Source organism: Papaver somniferum, chromosome 1 (genome assembly GCF_003573695.1).
Source record: "Papaver somniferum cultivar HN1 chromosome 1, ASM357369v1, whole genome shotgun sequence".
Lineage (NCBI taxonomy): Eukaryota > Viridiplantae > Streptophyta > Magnoliopsida > Ranunculales > Papaveraceae > Papaver > Papaver somniferum.
Genome location: NC_039358.1, coordinates 116,625,215 through 116,636,653, shown reverse-complemented (window position 1 = coordinate 116,636,653; position 11,439 = coordinate 116,625,215).

The window sequence follows — 11,439 nt, the reverse complement described above, 5'->3', positions numbered from 1 at the left end:
GTCATCAATTGACTAACAAACCACGAGAAGTCAATCGTGACACTTGGGGGGATATCACTTAGGGTTTTGGTCTGGCGGTCTACGGCACGTGTGTTCAAACACACGATGGAATGTGAGCCAGTCGTGCAATCAGTTGAAGGAATTCACGAGGTAGTGGGTGGAAAATCGACCAAGTCTCCACACGTTGAGCAACTGGTTTCAAACATGATCTCCACTTCCCCACTCCTTGATTCCATCAACTGTCACACTTCATGGAATCATGGTGTCTACAATTCCAGCAATATAAATAAGTCTCTGAATCATGATTGAAAAAAAAAGGTATCATCAATCTTACGTCTCATCGACAACACGAGATCATCAACTCATCAATTGAGCAACTACTCTCAATTGAGCAATTTCAATCACTCAGAGCTTATCGTATTCGGAATTCACACACCCACAATCTTTGATTACCATTGATTCCACACATTTCTCAGCTTCCCTCCAACAGATCAACCCATCCTCTCTTGTGACCAAATTTACTCTGGAACGGTCATTGTCTTGATTTAGGCCGGAGTACTACAAATTGATCTCTCGAATCTAAAGCACCCCCTTTGCAGCGGTGCATCTGTGTGAGGTTTAACATTTCGCTCGGTTCGAGGAGTCTCCTCCGTACGGTCGTCTCCTCAATTCCTTAAAAACCAGCAAATCATTTTTCCCCATCTACAGATTGGCGACCACAGTGGGAGATTAATCTCTCGGTTGCAATCTAACAATCTCACAAGATGGTTGGTCTTAGGACTAATTCAACTAATTCAGATCATAATATTTCAAACGACAACATTCCTCATGTTACACCTGGCGGCATGGAAGGCAGAGGGATCCCGACTTTGGTAGAGTTGGCTCAAATCCTAGAGGTCCATACCAGGAACCTGGACCTGATGAAGGAGACGATAAACCACATCCTCGATTTTCTCATCAAATTAACATCCGAGTTAGGCGATACCTCCGCTCCAGAAGTCTCAACACCGGGGACTGAAGCGTCATCTGACCCTCAAATCAACAGCTTCACCACATACGAGAAGTCGGTGGAACAAGATCGAAAATCTATGTGAACTCCTGCACTTCTCCAGGGATCAGCGCACATACACATTTTCAGCACTCAACCATATATCATCCAGCGTGCAAATAACGCCACCAACACCATCAGTTGAAGAAGTCTCCCTAGTGCCTGGGCATTCGATCGACAACATCTCTTTTGGAGAAGAAGATCGCATGACGGATGAAGGACACAACCGAGCATTGTATGTCACTGGTTTCATAAAAGGCACCAAATTTAGAAGAGCTCTTGTTGACACCGGTGCTTCTACCAACATTGTCACTATGAAGACTCTCAGGATGGCCAGGTTCCCACAAGGTAAAATCGGTCGCTATCCCATCCTAATGACAGGGCTTGAAGGAAGTCAAAGCCATACATATGGATATGCATACATAGATTTGAGGGTGGGGCCGATTCGATCGAAAGCGAAGTTTCATATGATCGAGCAAGAACCTGACTACCATATAATACTGGGACGCCCATGGCTCCATGATAACAAGGTGGTTCCTTCAACATACCATCAATGCATGAAGGCCCTGCTCGACAACAAGATCGTTCGCATTCCGGCTTCATCATATCCTTATGCTCATGTCTATGATACTGAGTTCCTTGAATCTCAAAAATGCATCCCGGAACCTCCAAGCAGGATTCACAATACTCCAATTCCAAGCTGGAAGACTATCGAGAAGGCTGATAACGATCCGCCATCCTCAACTGCTAAAATGATCAAGTCACCTACGACACCGACTAAACGCCATAATTATCAAGTCCCAACTCCAGGGACAAACTTCACGACCGATCGAGACGTAGAAGGGAGAGTCATTTATCACAGACGGAAATATTAGCAATTAATCGGGGAGAACGATGAAAAGTCTCCTCACCATGAAGAATCGTGTCAGAGTGAGCAATCACTTGAAGAAGAAGTCCAAGATGCCCCACGACAACTACAAGACGGCACTGAATCTACCACTGACGATCTTGAAACAATCAACATTGGGACTGAAGACAATCCAAGGTCAATCCTGATCAGTTCAGCGCTATCACCAGAGGAGCGGACCGAGCTGGTAAAATTATTAAAAGAATATCAAGATGTCTTCGCCTGGACGTACGAAGAAATGCCGGGTCTGGATGACAAACTCGTCACCCATCACCTGCACATCGTCCCTGGTTCCAAAGCTGTCAAACAACCGCCCAGACAATTTAGACACGAATTCGAGGAGCAAATCAAGGTCAAAATCCAGAAACTGTTGGCAGCAGGGTTCATCAAACCTATTCTTCATCCAACGTGGCTAGAAAATGTGGTACCTGTTAAGAAGAAAAATGGTCAAATCAGATGTTGTGTCGACTTCAGGAACTTGAATAAATGTTGTCCAAAGGATGATTTTCCTCTACCCAACATTGACATGCTCGTCGATGCAACCAGTGGTCACGATATGTTCTCATTCATGGACGTCTATAGTGGGTACAACCAGATCAAGATGTATGAACATGACGCCAACAAGACTGCATTCCGTACTCCCATTGGGAATTTTCACTACATTGTGATGCCCTTTGGATTAAAGAATGCTGGTGCCACCTATCAATGAGCCATGATTGCCATATTCCACGACATGATGCACAAGCAAGTAGAAAACTATGTTGATGATGTGGTGGTAAAACCGAAGACTCGAGCATCTCATCTCGAAGTTCTAAGGCAGGTGTTTGAAAGGTGCAGAGAATACAAATTAAAAATGAATCCTTTAAAGTGCACATTCAGAGTTTCTTCCGGAAAATTCTTAGGATTCCTGGTCACGGCTGAAGGGATTAAAGTCGACCCCGACAAGGCAAAAGCTATTACCACCATGCCTCATCCACGTACCGTTAAGGAACTACAAATCTTTATGGGCAAGGTAAATTATATTCGACGCTTCATTCCTGGATTGGCTCAACTCATTGCTTCGTTCACACCTCTGCTGAAGAAAGGAGAAAGCTTCACCTGGACAACTGTTCAACAAGAAGCTTTCCATAAAATACAACAGATATCATTGCCACCGGCTGTCATGAGGTCTCCAGTGCAGGGACGAGCTCTGATTCTTTACACAGCCTCCAGTGACGTCGCCATCGGCGCACTCCTCGCTCAGGAAGACGACGAAGGCGTCGAACGACCGATTTACTACTTCAGCCGCACAATGAGAGATGCTCAACTCCGATATCCAAAGGCCGAAAGGGCATGCCTGGCATTGGTACATGCAATCCATAAGTTCAGACATTACTTACTATCTAACAGGGTCGTACTCATCTCCAAAGCTGATCCCATAAAATTCTTGCTATCAAAGCCAGCCTTGATAGGAAGACCAACGAAGTGGCTACTCCAGATGTCAGAATTTGACATAGCTTGCACGCCACCTAAAGACATCAAAGGTCAAGCGGTCGCAGATTTGCTCGCCGCTTTTCCAGGGGAAGACACAACAACACTACATGAAGAAGTGACCGGCGAATTCCCAGACATCTTGGTCATCAAGGAAGAAACATGGCTTATATACTTTGATGGATCTGCCACCCCTAGTAGTGACACCGGAGGAGCGGGGATAGTGCTGGTGTCTCCATCTGGTGAAGTTTTCTCACATTCGTTCAAGTTGGATTTCCACTGCACCAACAACTCAGCGGAATATGAAGCCTTCCTATTAGGATTATCCTTGGCCAAGCAAGCGGGAGCAACACACCTCAAGATAAGGGGAGATTCAAAATTATTGGTCAACCAGATGAATAAAACATATTCTATCAAATAAATCACACTTGCTCCATTCAGAACCGAAGCTCAGCGACTGTTGACCTATTTTGCTGACGCGACGATCGTCCATACTGGACGGACTAACAATAGGCATGCTGATTTCCTAGCAACTCTCGCCTCCAAGATGCAATTCGAAGGAGCACAGAAAACGATCACTGTACAGAGACGTACGATATCATCAACTTGGCTCACTCAGATCGAAGACATTCCAGCGAACGATTGGCGAGCACCCATCATTCATGAATTGAGCAGCTCTATTTCAGAAGACCAAGTCAGCCTCAAGGAATTGAAGAACTACTTCTTGCTTCATGGAGGGATATACTATCGAAACCCTGACGGATCTCTATCACGATGTCTTGGGAGCGACGAAGCGGAAGAACAACTCAAGCGCATACATGAGGAAGTCTGTGGGCAAACGTTAGTGGTAACACTTTACAGAAAGCTTCAAAGAATGGGGTACTACTTGCCATCCATGGAGACTCAGTCAAGAGCTTTACAAGGATATTGTCCTGATTTCCAAAAACCTCCTCATCACTTAGAGGTTTTGACGATCCACTACACTGGGGACTGGAGGGAGCCTTACATCAAATACCTCCGGGACAACGAACTACCAGTGGAAAAAAGCAAGCAGTCAAACTCATTCAGAAAGCTAAGATATTTGTCTATCTCGATGGGATCTTATACCACAAAAGCTTTGGTGGAAATTTACTAAGGTTCTTAGCCGAACATGAAATCCCTACAATCCTAAAGGAAGTACATGATGGAGAACATCAAGGAAAGAGGAAACTATTCCTTCAAATTCATGAGAAATATTATTGGCCAACCATGGAAGATGATGCAGCCGCACACGTTCAGAGGTGTCACCAATGCCAAACTCATGATAATCTCATCCACACTCCTTGTCTCCCATTGAATTCTGTGAATAGTCCGTGGCCTTTCTACAGCTGGGGACTAGATATCATTGGGAAGATCAATCCAGCATCTTCAAAATAACATGAATACATCATCACGGCGACAGAGTACTTCACCAGGTGGGTCGAAGCACCACTGGAGTTACGATTGCCGCCTTCATCAAAGAGCACATAATATGCAGATTCGGAGTTCCTAAGCATATCATCACAGATAACGGAACTCCTTTTGCCAATCAAGATGTTGAGAAGCTGCTCAATAAATATGGGATCAAACAAATATTCTCCACGCCTTACTATCCACAAGGAAATGGTCAAGCAGAAAGTACCAACAAGACTTTGTTCAGGATTATCAGTCGGATGATTCATGACAATCCTCGATCATGGCATGAGCAATTACCCATGGCTCTATGGGCTTACAGAACTGCACCAAGGAGCTCGATCGGTACTTCGCCATATTCTCTTGTCTATGGAACCGACGCCATACTTCCAGCAGAAATCAAACTTCCCTCATCCAGGATTGTAGCATCCAGTGGTGTGCAATGGGATGAGGCCAAAATATCCAGATTAAGAATCGCTAAGTTAGATATGCTGGAATAAAGGAGAACCAAGGTGGAAAAATATGTGGAAGCTTACAAACAGAGGATCTCCAGAGCCTACAACAAAATGGTAAGACCTCGAACATTTCAAGTAGGAGATTTGGTATTAAAGACGGCAAAGCACATTCAACAAGACATGTCCTCTCCTAAGTTCTCTCCTAAATGGGAAGGGCCATATGTTGTTATCAAAGCAGTGTCTAGCGGATACTACAAAATTTTAGCAATCAATGGAGGAAAGGAATGAAACATCATCAATGGCAAATGGCTCAAAGCTTATTATGCCTGATCCATAAAACAAACTACCTCTTCATCATTTCAAGCATTTTCAAAAATGTAATTTCATTCCTCCAAAGAGCATACGAATGCTCCTTTTTTCATTAAACATTTCATAAATGAACAAAATTCGTTCATACCATGATCAACTGTTTCACCTAACTAGAAACTCAGGTTTACTCAAAAAACAACAACCACAAATGCTCACTCAGAGCAAACCATCCAACAACGGATAATCCCTGTAAGAAGCCTCGTCAAGATTCTTCTGAAAAATCTTGGTCTTTGCCTTCAAGTCTCGACTGCTTCCTCAACCTTGCTGACTCCAGATCCAGTATCCTCTCCTCATCCAGTAAAGCTGCATTCATGGAAATTGCAGCAGCAGCCTCTGCTGCCTTATGAACCTTGATTATCTCAAGACGACGACGGAGACAACTTACATTGAATCGCAATATCTCACAATTCAAGATCATTTCATCCCATTGGTGCAGCTCATGGTTTTTGACGTCTCGCAAGTGCATCTGATTCATTTCCTCGATGATCGACAATAACCCCGCTACCGTGGTTAAAAGGGTTGGAAGAAAACCTTTCCACACTTCTGTGGTGTCAATGTGACCATAGTTCTTCCAGATCTTGGTGTACATAGATACATGACATTTGGGAACCACGAATCCGCCGACTATTTCATTGTCTGGGAAGGTATTAATCAATGGGGCTTCGAATAAAAGTCCAGCGCTTGGGTATTCACGAGCATGGACACCGTCTCCGGTCTCCACGGATCCTACAGAATCTTCACATGCCTGGTTAATGCTTTCCTCAACCTCAACCACGGTCACAGACTTTTCACTCTTTCTTCGTCTAGCATCGACGACGACACAGACATCCGCCTACGATGAAACGAAGGAGTGTTTATCCCGGGACTCAGTATAATCTCAAGAGTCATAGGTTTACTTACAGACGATCCAGATTCAGCACGAGCCTATCCATACTGGGCAAGAGCTCTAGAAGTCCGCTTAGGCCTTGCATTATGAGTAGTAGCATTCTTCTTACATTCCTACGACAAATCATTCTCTTGTGATCAACAATCTCGATTGAACATAGACAAGAAAGGAGAAGAAGAAGAAGTGCACAACTTACTGAGATAGACGATGCCATTTCACGCTTCGACTGAAGATCATCTTGAGAAGAAATGCTATTGCTCGACATGGCGGCAAGAGGGTAGGATCAAAACTTCTCTGCACGATGAAGCTAACTCAGGAATGGAAGAAATATTTGCGTGGATCATAGATTTGGAGTCTTGAAGATATATATATGAGGCGATAGTCATACAGTCAACTCAATTACGAGTTTCAATGAAACACTAGGCTTCAAGGATCGATACCAAAGACGCGGATGAAAATAACACACTGGGGACTGAACATCACGAGTCAAAGGATAGGCCACGCGGCCTTGTACACGTCATGAATTCTCAGCCGTGTTATGTTACTTCTCATGAAATCGGCAAGTCATAATGAATTTGGATATATGGACATTGGTCCATGTCATGGATTAGAAGAAATCGACGTTAACAAAATGTTCATCATTCAGAAGAAAAGTCTAATTGAAGTAAAGTCTTTAAACAGTCAAAAGAAAGATATCCTCTATGAAGACTAAAAAGGGAACGCTCTACCATCTACAAGAATATGGAAGTAAAACTACTCGTCGGACTCATCCGAATTGTCAGCTTCATCGTCACTGCCCTTCTCGGAATCATCTTCTTCAGAGTTACTGTCAGGATCGTTGGTGAAGTCCGGTGGACTGAAGATAACATCATCATCTGAATCCGAATTATCTTCTGCTGCAGCTTCAACTTCAATTTTCTTCATCGTCCTCCGATGCTATCTTTCATATCGATCAGGCTTAATGTAACGCTCGGGTGGTTCCCATGTGATCTCTCCTTCGGAAGCATCAACATCAGAATCAGAAGGCACCCCATCCAAGAATTGACGCTTCTCCTCAACCCTCTGTCTCTTACGTCGGATGCGATCTTTTTCACGTTGACGGGCATCCTCCTTTTTGTCTTCAGCTCTTTTCTTTTCGAGTTCAGCAAAAGGGACTCTTCGCTTACCCAAAGGAACATTAGGCTTCGCCCCTTCCTGGGTAACCCTAGCCTTCGATTTCGCTACAGGAGCGTCGGAATCCTCATCAGAAGAGCCAGAGGAAGAAGAGGAATACCAGTAATCATAATTGTTGTTGTTGTTGGTCGACATTTTCTGGAACCGGAAGATCAAAGATTACTACTATGTAAACAAACCAACATCAGCAAAAATGGTAACTCTTAACTCTTACCTTTTATACTTCCACTAACAATAGTGATAGTAATACTAGAGTTAACACCTCAAAATCGTTCGTCTCTTCGAAAACTGCAAAAAACGAACGAAACTTTATTAATTTCAAAACTGATTTTTTCATAAAATCACGGACACAATTTTCATAATGTGAACATTCACACAACTGACCTATGAAGTTTACAACAATAAAATATTTCATCATAAATATATTGTCTATCTTCGAAGGTTCCTCAAAACCCACGTTTTGATTTTTCAAAAAAAAAAACAGCAATTAATGCAACATTGCTTACATAAATTCTCAAGAATTTTATCTAATGAAAACAAATTCATGCAAATAAAATATACCATCATATTTTACACAATATATGTCACGGCTACATATATATATAAGAAAATAATTTATTTTTCCTTTGTATCGTCGTTATTTGTCTTTAAAACGAAGGTTTATTTCAAAAAATATTGTGAAAGCTCACATATCATACATATAATAAAGTTTTGTATTTACATGAAAGCTCATAAGCAAAATTTTATCACTGGACACAAGTTCATCATACATATTTTCCTTCGTGTCATCGTTATTTGTCTTTAAAACGAAGGATTATTCCGATTTCATGAAAATTCACTTCTTTTATGATAGAACCTTGGTACACATGAAAGATCATAAACTAAGTTTTATCACTGAACCTAGGTTCATATACTAAAAAAAAAATATCTCCTAAATCAGGGATTATAGTTAGTTTACAAAACTAACGATCGAACGAACATACGTTTACAAAAACTAGGGTTTTTCATAAAACTCACACCAATTGTATACACATGTATATGATATCAACATGATCACTTCATGAAATTCATGTAAACATCTGGAAAAAAATAAAAAAAATTCGGCGCTTACTTGGTTGGCGCCGGCCGGAATCTGGCTAGTCGGTGATCGGACGGCGGCGGACGGTGGAGCTCCGACGAATTTTTTCCTCCTGCTGCTAGCGTAAAGGTGGTGGAGAGGTGATTAAGCACTGATTGGTTATGGGAAAAAAAGGATTAATTCCTTTTATATCAATTTTATTTCCAAAACCTAATTTTCTAAGGATTTCTTTATTGGGCCCGACCCGCGAATCCTAATCGACCACGGACTCGTCGTACAAACCAGCGGTTCAACACCAATTTATGTTCATCGAAAGACGCTCCAATCATGAAATTGAAGCCTTCATCAAGTCGTGGTTTGCTCATGCTCTTTAAATCTGGTAACGTCTCAACTTACGACTAAGGTCAATTACTGGTATTATTATTTATGGCCGGAAAATCACCATTTAATGCTGACTGAGGAACACAACTTTCCTCAGTAAGTAGGGGACTTAATGTAGATGGTGGATTTTCGACAAAGGCTAAATTCGTAAACTCATAATTATACGAAGCTCTGATTCAGCAATCAGACGTGAGTATCGAGACACGGGTCTCTCATCGAATTCTCAACAGAGAGTACTTTCTCTCAGAATACAATGTAGATATGTAGTCTCACGACTGGACAACGACATATCTCATGAATACCGAATACTTTCAATGATTATTTCTATATAGCATCACGATATGGACGGCTCCTAGAAAACTTGCTCTGCTAGTATAGAGCGATAACGTCTTCAGGAACAAACAACGAGTTTACCTTGACTATATAAAGGATATGACTTACCGACAAGCTCATATCGGGATAATTAATGCTCCTAGACAGCTTGCTCTGCTAGTATGGAGCCACAAAGTTAATTATTCCTAATTCCTCCTATTCCATGGTTGAATCCACGACTGGTCCCGTGGAATGGCAATAACAATTGTTCTGATTCTATGATCGAATCCACGGCTTGATCTCATAGAATATCAATAACTATATTATCTCATTATTCCGATTTCATGATCGAATCCACAACTGGTCTCATAAATGGTAATAGATAAATCTCAATTACTCCGATTTTATGGTCGAATCTACGATCCCATGGAATGGTAATGCTCACTTTATTATTATGAATTCGTAGTCGAATCCTCAGCTGATCCTATGAATTAATAATAACATCTTATTACTCAGTTTTGTGAATTATTCTCCACTGAATTCCACAATTAGTAATAAATAATCAACAACCTGGCGTCTAAGCTACCTCTAAGTAAGCCCCGATTCAAATGGTGAAGGTGTATTTAACGATGATACACTAACAGTCACCGCACGGACGAGTATTTCAAAAATACAACGAAAAGATGAACCTATGCAAAATAGAGAAGAAAATAATAAATAAATAAAAATATTGACCAGGGTGCTGGGAGCACGGACACACGACCGACCGACTGCGTCGTGGTCAATCCCACGCCAGTTTTATATTTTTAATGCATTTTTATATTTTCCATGATTTGATGAAAATTCTCTCATTTTATCAAATGTCCTTCGTCTTGAGGAAACTCCTCGGTTTCATGGTACTTCCATAAATCCATAAAAAATAATATAAAATTAAGGAAAGGAGTGTGGGGCGTGACCATTGGCCAACCAGCCCCACACCCACGGTTCCTTATTATTTTATTATTATTATTATTATTATTTCTTTAATTTCATGAAAAAACTCCTTGATTTCATGGTATTTTTGCACAAATCATCAAATAATAATAAAATAAAATAAATTATGAAAACTTGTGGGACCGGGCCTTGGCCGGACGGCCATGCCCTAGCCGATCCCACACGCCCTTTATTTTATTATTTTATTATTAGTTTTCCTTGAATTCATCAAATTCCTTGATTTCATGGTATTTCTCTCAAATTAGGAAAAATTCTCTCAAATCATCAAAATACCTAAAAAATATTAAAAAATTAGGAAAACTCGTGGGACCGGTCCCTAGCCGGATGGCCATGCCTTCCACGGTCCCACACGCCCTTGTTTTTTATTATTTTAATATCTTTTGCTTCCCTGAACTCATGAAAACTCCTTCAATTCATGGAAACTCCCTAAATTCATCAAATTTCTCAAAATTCATGAATTTTTCATAAAATCATTATAAAATTAGGGAAACTCGTGGGACCGGGCCTTAGCCGGCCGGCCATGCCTTCCACGGTCCCACACGCCCTTGTTTTATTATTTTAATATCTTTTGCTTCCTTGAACTCATGAAAACTCCTTCAATTTATGGAAACTCCTAAAATTCATCAAATTTCTCAAAATTCATGAATTTTTCATAAAATCATCAAAATATTATAAAATTAAGGAAAAGGCACCACGGGACCGTGGTCACGACCGGCCGACCATGCATTGACCATGGCGGTCTAACGCCTCCTCATTCCTTATTTTATAATTATTTTTCATCATCTCATGGTGTTTTCCTCAGTTTCGTCGAAACCCTAATTTTGACATATTTTCTCGAATGGATGCTCAATTGCACGCCAGAAAATATCAAAATTCTCAGGACTGAGACGCGGACGCCTTGGGGTCACGAGCACACTATCTTTACTGACCAAGATT